The 13,493-nt window shown below is 41.2% G+C and overlaps 1 protein-coding gene and 1 pseudogene across 22 annotated transcripts in view; both read left to right on the plus strand.

The window, feature by feature from the left end:
* PPARA (peroxisome proliferator activated receptor alpha) overlaps positions 1-13,493 on the plus strand; it is a 66,350-nt gene that overhangs the window by 16,826 nt on the left and 36,031 nt on the right. The window lies entirely within an intron of this gene.
* LOC138921201 (inorganic pyrophosphatase-like) lies at positions 10,506-11,620 on the plus strand (annotated as a pseudogene).

Here is a 13,493-nt window from a genome sequence, read left to right on the forward strand (position 1 = left end):
TATTAATTAAAAATTACATTAAATATATATATAGTACACCTAGGTATAAATCTAAAAAAGTTGTGCAAGACCTACTCAGAAAATTGACGTTATTGAGAGAAATTAAAAATAGCCCAATAAATAGATGGCTATACCATGTTCATGGAAGAGACACAATCGGGAGGGTGTAATTCTCATTTGAAAGGCCACCTGTGCCCCTCGAGGGATATGGCATGCAACACGAAGTACCTGAGGCATGTCAGCTGTGTTCAGCTGAACATTGTGGCCTCTCAGAACTGATGACAGACAGTTGAAACGGCCCTGCAGCCCCTAAATGCACCCTCCCCCAGAATGTCCTAGGATGCACTTCAGGAACTTTACAGGAGAAATTTCTATATTTTTCTTAAACAGGTTGTTTCTGTTTCCTTAGCATTCTTGTTGCTTTAAGGTGCATTCTTCCTTGTTTCTTTAGAAAAGCATGTGTTCTACACCCAGCCTTTGCCCTGTAAACACGGCTGGTCTCCTCTGTGTAAGCTCCTTTCATAGGTTCATTATTTAAAATGGTAAGAGTGCTTTTTTTTTTTGTAAGAAAAGGAACAATGTTCAGAATGTACCAGTGTTAGATTGACTCACAGTCAATATTTATTGAACACCTGCCGTGTATGAGAGGGGACCGTGCCAGACGTGAATTCGGCCTTAAGGAGTTACGGACAGTTGGGCAGAAAAAGCGTCAGTTGATACCTGTGATGTGAGCAGTGGGGATGCAGAGGAGGGAGGGGGTCCTTCCCCGTGAGTGGATCCAGGAAGGCTTTTGGGGGCAATTGGGACATGCTAAATGTGTGGGAATGGGAGGCATTCCAGGCAAAGGAGTAAGATAGAGTATAGAGGCTGGGAAGCATGAGGTGAGTCTGGCAAATGCTGAGTAGTTTATTTTGACCAGAATACAGGATTTGCAAAGGGAAATAAAGAGAAGATTGATTTATTCAGGATCAAACTTCATCAAATATTTATTAAGTTCTTTCTCGGTGTCGGGCATCATTCTAAGCACTATGGGTATGTAAGGGGGCAAACCCCACAAAATCCGTTTTCTCATCGAGCCAGCACTGGTGGGAGAGACAGGTGATGAGCAGAGGGAGCTGGTACCCGGCTTGGTGTGTTTGAAGATGCTAAGTGCAGGGGGGGAAGCAAGCATGGAGTCGGGGAGTCGGTGAGCAGGTCAGGAGCACCAGGGAAGGGGAGGGCTGCAAGGGTGGCCTCGCTGAGAAAGTGACCTTTGAGGAAGGACTGGAAGAAAGTGAGAGCGTGACTGGGCAGACGCCAGGATGGGGAGAATTCTGGCAGAGCAGGCAGCCAGGCCAGGCTCGTGCAAGGAGCATGAGGAAGGAATGTCCCAGAAAGGAGGAGGACGTGAGGTCCCAGAGGAGAGGTGGCAGCGGGTCACCGTGGAGGACCTCGGGGGCATTGTAAAGGTTCTGGTTGTACTCCATGTGAAAGCAGCCCCACGGGAGGAGGGGATGTGACACGCTTGATTTAGCTGTTAAAGCCTCCCTCTGGCTGTTGTCTGGGGCCAGGGACAGAAGCTGCCAGCTGGTCATGAGGCTAACAGGGCTTACAAAGGTCCTGAAGGTGTGCAACTCCGGCAGGCAAGGTGGCGCGATGGGAGAGCGAGAGCCCTGCGCCGTGTGGGGACAGGGGTGGGGGAGGGGGCGAGGGGAGCGGTGACTTCAGGTCTAGCTTGGCATTTAAGCAGCTGCGTGACCTTGGATGTTGCTCATTCTTGGTCTGTTTCCTTACCTGCAAACCCAGGTATTTGGAACTGCGCTTTTCAGAGAGGTCTCTAAGCAGAGGGTGGTCTGATGAGGGTTGTACTTTGGGATGCACCTGGCAGCAACCCCGAGACCCTTGGAGAGGGGAGACAGCCTGCGAGGGAGACAAGAGGAGGCTGTTGCCGGAGTCCAGGTGGGAGGGAGTGACGCTGTGTGTCGGGGTGGAGATGGGTGGATGCGAGTGATTTAAGAAGAAAACGGTCTTTCCAAACGAACAGCAGACAAACAAACCAGACCATGCTAAGGACCCTAAGCTGTAACTTTGTGCAGACGTAAAACACCAAGGTCATCTCAGGGCGTGCTGGGTACATGGCATGTTGACAGCTGTTCCCGGCTCAGATATGCCCTCTTGTTGGCAGGGTGGCCACAGGGAACCGTCTGCACATAAAGCTTTGTTGCTCTGACAGGCTCCTCAGCAGGCTCGCTCCTGAATTTGGCCACCGGGAAGCACATAATCAGTTACCCCAGAGGCATGTCTGTCTCTGTCTTCAGATCGCCAGCTCTGGGTCTTATGAATAAACTCTTAGTGGGTTTCCTGTTTCTCTTATTTTTATGCAGAGTTTTACTTTATAGCAGAAAATTCAAATTTTTTTTCTTAAACAGATTGCTTCTGTTCCCTTAGTGTTCTTGTCACTTTAAGTTGCATTCACCCTTGTTTCTTTAGAAAAGGATTTGTTCTAAGACAGGCCAGTGAAGAAAGCGCTTGGTTTATTGTTACTAACATTTGCTAAATGTCTGAACTATGTCAGGCTGCTTAAAATCAGTGTTGGGTAGATTTTGTTTCTGTTCTTTTACTCTGTTCTTACTTAGGGATTTACAGAATAATTACATTTCTAGTGTTCTTTTATTTGTCGTGGTGAGTAGGAATTGGAGCTGTGTAGCTCCGGGAACCTCTAGTTCCGAAGAGGAAAGGCTTGTCAGCGTTTCCAACTGGCAAACTGACAAGACCGAGGGCATGAAAGTTGCTAGAGAGGCTGGGAGCCTGTGGAGGAAGGCAGCCTCAGAGGGGACGAGGACGCCGCCAGTGAGAGATCCTCATCCACTGTTGCTCCTTCTGTGCAGGTACCAACCGAAAGGAGAATTGAGTACAAATAAGTACTAAAGCGGTTTCTGCGTTCTATTTGGAAATGGAAGGAGAGGTAGAAATGGTATTCCTTAAAAATGCCAATATTGTAAAAGAGAAATAACAGCTTTCGAAGTGTTTCAGAACACTAAAAGAAATGACAACAAAATGCATTATCTGACCCTAGGCTGGATCCTGTACTGGAGGGAAAAAAATGCTATCAAGGACATTATTGGGTCAACTGGCAAAATTTGACTGTGAATCATAGATTAAAGTGTGGTGTCTTTGTTATGTTTCCTGATACTGGTAAGGGCACCGTGGTATGTGAAAGAACATCGCCATCCTTAGCAAGCACATCCTTCAGTATTGAGGGAGTTGGGGCCATGCTTAAGTAACTACCCCCAGATGCACACACACACACACACACACACACACACACACACTTACGCCATGGCTATCTACCCATAAAGAAAAAGCAAGTGAAAAAGCAGATTGGTAGAATGTTAATCGTAAGTGAATATGATAAAGGGTTTACAGTGTTCTTTGTAATATTTTGTGTGTGCAACTTTTCTGTAAGTAAAATTACCTCCAAATAAAAAATGAAATGGCAAACAAAAAAGACAGTTTCTACAGTATATATCCTAGCTACATTTATTACCATGTTTGGATTCTGAAAGCTGCAGATCAGAAAATATGAGTAACAGCTCACCTATTCTTAAAATATCACTCCTAATTTACCTGCCCATTAGTACTTTTTCTAAGTTAAAAATTTTGAGATAATTGTAGCGTCACATGCAGTTGTAAGGAATATTACAGAGAGATGCCCAGTCCTCTTTACCAGTGTCCCCCAGTGGGAAGGTCTTGGCAAACAGCAGCCCAGTCTTACAGTCAGGACATCGACATTGATGCCGTCCAGATACAGAACATGTTCACACCCAGGGATCCCTCGTAAAAGCTGCCCCTGACACTCACCCTCTCCCTCCCACCCCACCCCTTCCTTATCCCTGGCAATCTGTTCCCCATTTCTATCCCTTTGTCGTTTCAAGAATGTTATATAATGAATCATGTGGTATGTAACTTTCAGGGATTGGCTTTTTTCACTCAGTATAACTCCCATGAGAGTTGTCCCACTTGTTGGGTGTATCAGTACTCATTCCTTTTTATTGCTGCGTAGTATTCCATAGAGTGGATGTATACAGTTGGTGGAAACATCCACTCGTCTAGTTTGGGGCTATTATGAATAAAGCTGCTATGAACATTTGTGTACTGGTTTTCAGTTTTTGTTTCATATAACTCTGTTGAGATGTAATTTATATACCGTACAACGCTGGTTTGAAGTGTACAATTCCATGGCTTTTCTTATACATACAGGGTTGTGCAACCATTACCACAATCTAGTTTTAGAATTTTTCCATCACCCCTGAAAGAAACCACATACCCATTATTGATCCCTCCTCATTCCCTGCACCCCCCACCCCCACACAGCCCTAGGCAGCCACTGATGTGCTTTCTGTCTCTATGATTTGCATATCGTGGACATCTCATAAAAATGGATTCGTACCTTCTATGTTCTCCTGTGACTGGCTTCTTTCACTTAGCATAATGTTTTCAAGGATCTTCCATGTTGTAGCATCAATCAATACTTCATTGCCTTTTATTGACAAAAATATTATACATTGTATAGATACAGTCCATTTCATTTATCCGTTAATCAGTTGGTGGACATTTGAGTAGTTTCCACTCTTTGGCTGTGATGAACATTCATGTTTGAGTTTTTGTGTAGATGTCTGTTTTCATTTCTCTGGAAGCGGAATTGCTGTGTCATGTGGTAACTGTGTGTAAGTTTTTTGAGGAGCTGCCAACCTGTTTTCCAAATGGCAGCATCGTTTTGCAGTCTCGCTAGCGAATGTGTGAGGGTTCCAGTTCCTCCATATCTTTGCCGATGCTTGTTACATTGTCTGTCTTTTTAAATACAGCCTCCTGGTGGGCGTGAACTGGTGCCTCATTGTGCTTTTCATTTGTGTTTCCCTCATGACCAAGGACACCAAGCCTCTTTTCATGTGCCTACTGGCCATTCGTGTATCTTCTTTGGAGAAATGTCTGTTTAAATCCTTTGCTCATTTTTCAATTAGGATATTTTCTTTTTATTGTTGAGTTGTAAGAGTGCTTTAGGTATTCTGGATACGAGTCTCTTATCAGATGTATGATTTACAAATATTTTCTCCCATTTGGTGAGTTGTGTTTCCACTTTCTCGAGGTAGTGTTTATAGCACAAAAATTTTTAATTTTGATGTCCAATTTATTAATTTTTTTTCTTTTGTTACTTGTACTCTTTGTGTGTGTACAGGTTTTTATGTGAATATAAGTTTTCATTTCACTGGTTTAAATGCCCAAGAGGCACTCGCCGGGTCAGATGGTAGTTGTACGTTTAATTTGATAAGAAACCACCCAGAGTGGGTGTCCAGAGTGGCTGTCCCGTTTTACGTTCCCCCCAGCATTGTCTGAGCACTCCTCTTCATCTGCGTCCTCACTGGCATTTGGTGGCGTTGCTATCTTTTGTTTTAGCTGTTCTGATAATCGTGCAGTGATATCTTTTTTTTTTTTTAAAGATTGGCACCTGGGCTAACAACTGTTGCCAATCTTTTTTTTTTTTTTTTCCTGCTTTATCTCCCCAAAACCCCCCTGTACACAGTTGTATATCCTAGTTGCCGGTCCTTCTAATTGTGGGATGTGGGACGCCGCCTCAACGTGGCCTGACGAGCGGTGCCATGTCTGCGCCCAGGATCCGAACCCTGGGCCGCAGCAGCAGAGTGCGCAAACTTAACCACTCGGCCACGGAGCCGGCCCCTCGTGCAGTGACATCTTATTGTGATTTTCATCTGTAGATCCCTAGCGGCTAATGATGTGGGACATCTTTTCCTGTGATTATCTTGTCATCTGTATGTTCTCTTTGGTAAAATGACTCTAACTGCCCATTTTCTAATTGTAGTTTTGTTTTTTTAATTGTTCATGTTTGAAAGTTCTTTATATATTCGAGATACTAATTCATTGTCAGATAAGTGGTTTGCAAATATTTTCACCCAAACTGAGCTTGTCTTTTTATCCTCTTCATAGGGTCTTTTGCAGACCATTTTTAATTTTGATGAGATCCAATTTATCGATTTTTCCTTTTAGGAGTTATGCTTCTAGTGTCAACCCTAAGAACTCTTTACTTAGCCGTAGATCCTGAATATTTTCTCCTATGTTCACTCTAAAAGCTTTATGGTTTTACATTCTACGTTTAAGTCCATGATCCGTTGTGAGTTAACTCTTGTGTAAGAAGTGACCCTTACGTTGAGGTTCACTTTTTTATCGTGGATGTCCGTTTGCTCTAGCACCCCTTGTCGAAAACGTTGTCCTTCCTGCATTGAATTGCTTTTTCGTTTTTATCGAAAATCAGTTGGGCATATTTGCGTGGGTCTGGCTCAGGGTTTTCCGGTCTGTTCCATTGGTCTGTGTGTCCGTCCCTTCGCCAACACCGCGCTGTCTTGATTACTGAGCAGGTCTTCAGGTTGGGTGGCGTCATTCCTCCCACCTTGTCCTTCTCTGTCGTGGTGGTTGTAACCCTTCTGGGGCATGTATCTTTCCGTATAAATTTAAGAGGAGACCTGTCTGTGTTTCCGAGAAATCTTGCTGGGGTTTTGACGGAACTGTGTTAGGCCTTTGCTTTGGGGAAAATTAACCTCTTTCTTGTGTTGAGTCTTCCAATCCGTGACCAGGGTATGTTTCTTCTTTATTTAGGTCTTCTTTGACCTTTTCCATCAGCACTTTGTAATTTTCAGTATACAGATCCTGTATCTGTTTTCTTAAGCTTCTACCTAAGTATTTCGTTTTCTTTAGAGTGACTGTAAATGGCATCGTTTTAAATGTTCGTTTCTGCATGTTTACTGTTAGTAGATAGAAATATAATGTATTTTTGTGTGTTGGTCTTGCAACCTTGCTGAACTCGCTTACTAGTTCCAAGAAGTTTTTTATGGATTCCTGGGGATTTCCTACCTAGACAATCATATCATCTGTAAATAAGGATGGTTTTATTTTTTCCTTTTCATCTGTATGCCTTTGGTTTTTTTCTTGCCTTGTTAACAGTGGCTAGAACTTCTAGCACTATGTTGAACGGAGTTGTGCAAGTGGGCGTCTTTGCCTTGCTCCTGATCTTGGGGGAGAGCATCGAGCCTTCCATCCTCGAACATGGTGGAAGGCTTTTGTCGGTGTTCTTTACCAAGTTGAGATAGATCTTCTCTATTCCAAACTTGCTCTGAGTTTTTATTATGCATGGGTATTAGATTTTGTAAAATACTTTTTCTGCATTAATTAATATGATTATATGATTTTCTTTAAATTTTTTTTTTTTGTGGAAGATTAGCCCTGAGCTCACTACTGCCAGTCCTCCTCTTTTTTGCTGAGGAAGCCTGGCCCTGAGCTAACATCTGTGCCCATCTTCCTCTACTTTATACGTGCGACACCTACCACAGCATGGCTTGCCAAGTGGTGCCATGTCCGCACCTGGGATCTGAACTGGTGAACCCCGGGCCGCTGAGAAGTGGAACGTGCTAACTTAACCGCTGCACCACCATGCCGGCCCCTGATTTTTCTTTTTTAGTCTGTTGATGTAGTGGATTATGATGATTGGTTTTTTGTTTTGTTTTGTTTTTTATTAATATTATGGTAGATTACAACCTTGTGAGATTTCAGTTGTACATTATTGTTAGTCTTGTTGTGGGTACACCACTTCCCCCTTTGTGCCCTCCCCCCACCCCCCCCCCTTTTCCTGGTAACCACCGATCAGTTCTCCTTGTCAATATGTTAACTTCCACCTATGAGTGGAGTCATATAGAGTTCATCTTTCACTGTCTGGCTTATTTCGCTTAACATAATACCCTCGAGGTCCATCCATGTCGCTGCAAATGGGCCAATTTTGTCCTTTTTTATGGCTGAGTAGTATTCCATTGTGTATATATACCATATCTTCTTTATCCAATTGATGATTGCTTTTTGAATGTTAAACCAGTCTCGCATACCTGGAATAGATCCCACTTGGCCATGTGTAAATTCTTTTTGTATGTTTTTGGATTTGATTTGCTAATAGTTTGTTGAGGATTTTTATGTCTAAGCTCACAAACAAAATTGGTCTGTAGTTTTTTGTTTGTTGTTGTTTTCTATTGGCTTTTCTGGCTTTGATATCAGAGTAATACTAGCTTCATGAAAATGAGTTGGGAAGTATTTCCTCTTCTTCTGTGTTTTGGAAGAGATTGTACAACATTGGTATGGTGTTAATTCCTCTCTAAATGTTTGGTAGAATTTTCCATAAAAACAACTGGGCCTAAAAATTTCTTTTTCAGGGGATTTTTAATCATAGATTCAATTTTTAAATCGTTATACAGCTATTAAGATTGTCCATTTCATCTTGGTTAAATTTTGGTAGTTTGTAGTTTTTGAAGACTTGGTCAGTTTCTTCAGAGCTGTAGAATTTATGAGTCTTAGATTGTTTCTAGTCATTTCTTATTAACTCTTTGCTGTTTGAAGGATCTATAGTGATCTCCTATTTCATTCCTGATATTGGTGATATGTATGTTGTCTTTTTATTTTTCTCGATTTTGCTACAGGTTTTATCAATTTTGTTGATTTTTTTCAAAGAACCAGCTTTTTGTTTCATTGATTTTCTCTATTGTTTTCCTGATTTCAATCTTTTTTTTTAAAGACTTTATTTTTCCTTTTTCTCCCCAAAGCCCCTCAGTACATAGTTGTGTATTTTTAGTTGTGGATCCTTCCAGTTGTGGCATGTAGGATGCTGCCACAGCGTGGCCTAATGAGCGGTGCCATGTCGGCGCCCAGGATTCGAACTGGTGAAACCCTGGGCCGCCAAAGCACAGCATGCAAACTTAACCACTCGGCCGTGGGGCCGGCCCCTCCTGATTTCAATCTTATTGATTGCTGCTCTGTATTATGTCCTTCCTTCTGCTTACTTTGGGTTTATTTTGCTATTATTTTCCTAGTTTTTTGAGGTAGGAACTTAGATTATTGATTTAAGACCTTTCATCTTCTTTATTGTAAGCACGTAATGCTATAAATTTCCCTCTGAGCACTGCTTTTGCTGCATCCCACATATTTTGATATGTTGTATTTTTATTTTCATTCATTTCTATGTATTTTTAAATTTGCTTTGTGACTTCCTCTTGACTCATAGATTATTTAGAAGTGTATTGATTTATTTTCAATATTTAGAGGTTTTCCTGTTATCTTTCTATTACTAATTTCTAGTTTGATTCTATTATGGTTAGAAAATATACCCTATAAGGTTTCAATTCTTTAAAATTTGTGGATGTTTGTTTAATGGCCCAGGATGTGATCTGGCTTGGTGAATGTTGTGTGCGCACTCGAAAAAAACTGTATTCTGCTGTGCTTAGATGGAGTGTTCTGTTTATGTCAGTGAAGTGCTATCAGTTAATTATGTTGTTCAGATCTTCTGTAACCTTGCTGACTTTCTGTCTTTTAATTGTGTTGGTTGCTAAGAGGGAGGTGTTGAAGTCCCTAACTATAGTGATGGATGCATCTATTTCTCCTTTCAGCTCTGTTGGTTTTTGTTTCATGTATTTTGAGGCTTTCCTATTTGGCACATACATATGTAGGATCGTCGTGTCTTCCTAGTGGATGAATCCTTTTATCATTTTGCCATCCCTTTAGTTCTTTTAAAAATAATATGAAAAAGATAAAAATAATCTGCTTGATGGCCTGCTAGTCTTCTTCCTTTCCTGTTCTAGTCAGCTTTCATTAATCCTAACATTACATCAGAACTGACATTTTATGTGAAAATTTGATAGTATCATACCCTCTAAGATTCAGAATGAACTCTGAACACTCTTACATAATCTTGATAAACACGGGTTTTTGGATGGGTGTCAGTGTTGGGTTTAGGAAGGGGTTTGAGTATATCTTAGGAGAAGGAGGTATTTTAGGATCTTGGGCATATACACAGGAGCTATTATCAGGTTCTCAGGTGTACATCCGAGAAAACATATCAGAATCTTGGGTATTCGCCCAAGGAGGAGTAGCAGAGCCTGCTGCTTGAGAGAGGTGGGACTTGAGAGGGTTTACAGGCTACGGTGCAGGTGGAGGGGGGACAAGCAGAGCTTGGCAGACTCTCTTAGTTGAGGAGATGGAGCTGAGAGTCTGGAGAGACCCAAGTGTCTAGTGTTCCCTGGGCAAAGTACCAGAGGAGGATGCCACACAGAGAGCGCTCTGGAGGTCTGCTCAAGTGCTGACTGGTACATGGATATGAGCAAAACTACCGGAGGCCAAGAAGAGAACCATCTGAGAGGGTCAGAGGGAACAGAGCCCGGCACTCACACTGGGCCAGGAATAGTGCCTGGCACTCACACGGGGCCGGGAACAGTGCCTGTTCCACCTGCCAGTCTGGAAAACCTCATACTTCAAGGGGAATTGGACAGAGTACTCATCAGGATCTTGCCTCGGTAGTGGGGAGTGAGTATGCTGGACTACATACTGCCGTGCTTCTGCCTAGCAAATGTCAAAAATAAGATAGGAAAGGATTGAGGTTTTTTCCAAGTAATGTAACTGCATTCCAGAGCAAAGATCAAGACTATTCATAGGGGGTCCAGTCCCTGCTGTGTGCAGGCGCAGAGCAGAGGGCTCTCCTCGTCACTGGGCACTGCTTGTGAGCTTGTGGCTCTGTCACAGTGGTGGCCACTCGTCTCCGGCAGCATGAGAGGCTTCAGCAGCAAGGAGCACACCGCGCCCTTCACCCTCAAGTACTGAGTCTTCCTCAAAAATGAAAAAGCACTATATATCTCTCTCTCCATTTCGTGATATTCCAATTTATGCAGATGAGGATGTGTTCCACACGGTGGTTGAAGCGCCACTCTGGTCTAAGACAAAGATGGAGATTGCTACAAAGGACCCTTTCAAACCAATTAAACAAGAAATGATGAAAGGAAAACTTCGTTATGTGGCAAATTTGTTCCCTTGTAAAGGATATATCTGAAACTATGGTGCCATCCCTCAGACTTGGGAAGACCCAGGACATAATGACAAACACACTGGCTGTTGTGGTGAACATGACCCAATTGATGTGTGTGAAATTGGAAGCAAGGTGTGCTCAAGAGGTGAAATAATCGTGGTGAAATTTCTGGGCATCTTGGCTATGATTGATGAATGGGAAACCACCTGGAAAGTCATTGCCATTAATGTGGATGATCCTGATGCAGCCAATTATAATGATGTTAATGATGTCAAGCGGCTGAAACCTGGTTACCTGGAAGCTACTGTGGTTTAGAAGGTACAAGCTTCCTGATGGAAAACCAGGGAACCAGTTTGCTTTCCATGCAGAATTTAAAGATAAGGACTTTGCAATTTATATAATTAAAAGCACTCATGACTAGTGGAGAGCAATGGTGACAAAGAAAATCGATGGAATAGGAATCAGTTGCATGAATACCAGGGTGTCTGAGAGTCCCTTCAAGTGTGATCCTGATGCTGCCAAAGCCACTGTGGATGCTTTACCACGGCCATGTGAGTCTGCCTGCACAGTCCCAACAGATGTGGATAAGTGGTTCCATCACCAGAAAAACTAAGGAAATGTCTCTGGAATACAAGCTTATATTGCCACATCCTGTTCGTCTGGAAGTATTAGATACAAAAGTAGTAGCCTCTCAAAGCTTTAAATTTATAGAACTAACATAACTCAAGCAATTTCTGCTGTGACCAATCCAATATATTCAAAATATATTCCAATAATACATGTTATCCATCTAAAAGCATTTTTCATATCTCAACTGAGATAACTCTTAGTACATGCTTAAATATCAAAGCAGTTGATAAACTTCTGAGGAAGCAGTTAGTGAGTAAATGTGTAAGGTAAGTAAATATTGGATGTATATATTTACCATGTGTTAGGAAATAAAGTTATTTTGCTGGAAAAAAAAGAATATAGGAATACAAAACTATCCAACACTGAACAAGATAAAATCACAATATTTGGCATCTAATCAAAGATTACTAGGCATGCAAAAAAGCAGGAAAAGAGGATCCATAATGAGCAGAAAAAACCTGATAAATCAAAACCTACTACTGACCTACAAAACCTAGAACTGATAGAGAAATTTGATTTAGCAGACAGGGACATTAAAGTAGCTATTATGATGTGTTTCAGATGTTTGAAAAGTTGAGGAGACATAACAAAAGATACAAATTGTTACTACACTGAAAACTATAATGTCTGGGATTAAAAATACAGTGGATAGGATTAACAGCCGATTAGACATAGCAGAAGAAAAGATTAGTGAACTTGAAGGTATAGCAATAGAAACTGTCTGAAATGGCATACATAGAGAAAAAAGAATTTTAAAAAATGAAAACAGCATGAGTGAATTGTAGAACAACTTTAAGCAGCCTACTCTATGTATAATTGGAGACCCTGGGGAAAAAAGTGGAGGGCATAAAAAAATATTTGAAGAAACAGTGGGGTCAGTTCATTGGGAAAATCGAACTGGTCTAAAAGTTGATGCATCTAATAGCAAAGCTTTAACATAAATGAGGCAAAAACTGGTAGACCTGCGAGGAGAAATAGACAAATACACAATTATAGTCAGAGACAATTCATAGAACAAATATGGAGAATATCAGCAAGGATATAGTAGAAGATTTGAACACCACCATCAACTGAGTTGATCTAATTGACATTTATATAGAGAACAGTCCACCCAACAACAGCAGAATATACATTATTTTCAAGCGCACACAGAGAATTTACCAAGATAAACCATATTCTGGGCCATAAAACAAGTCTCAATAAATTTGAAAAGATTCTAGTCATACAGAGTAGATTCTGTAGCCGTAATGGAAGTAAATTAGAAATCAATAACATAAACATGACTGAAAAATCACCAAATATTTGGAAACTAAATGACACTCTTCCAGATAACCCATGGGTCAATAAAGAAACCAAAAAAGAAATTAGAAAGTATTTTGAACTGAATGAAAATAAAAACAACATATTAAAATTTGTGCAATGCTGCTAAGCAGTATTTAGATGGAAATTTATAGCACCAAACACCTATATTAGAAGAGTAGAAGGGACTCGAATCAATGTCCTAAAGAAACTAGAAAAAGGGGAGCAAATTAAACCCAATGTAACAGAAAAAAAAATAGTAAAGATCAGAGTGGAAATCAATGAATAGAAAACCAAACCACTGTAGAGAAAATCAATGAGACACAAAGCTGCTTCCTTCAGAAGATCAATAAAATTGATAAATCTCTAGCCTGGCTGATCCAGAAAAAAGAAAAGACACAGATTAATCAATATCTGCAATGAGAGAGTCATTACTACAGATTCTACAGATATCAAAAGGGTAACAAGATAATATTATAAACAACTTTATGCCAACAAATTTGACAACTCAGATGAAAAGGACAAATTACTTGAAATACACAGACTTCCAAAACTGAATTCAAGAAGAAATAGGTCACCTGAGTAGCCATACAGCTATTAAACAAATAGAATTTGTCGTTTCAGAGCTCTCCACAAAAAACCCCAGGATCAGATGACTTCACTGGTAGATTCTACCAAATAT

This window comes from Equus caballus, chromosome 28, assembly GCF_041296265.1.
Source record: "Equus caballus isolate H_3958 breed thoroughbred chromosome 28, TB-T2T, whole genome shotgun sequence".
NCBI lineage: Eukaryota > Metazoa > Chordata > Mammalia > Perissodactyla > Equidae > Equus > Equus caballus.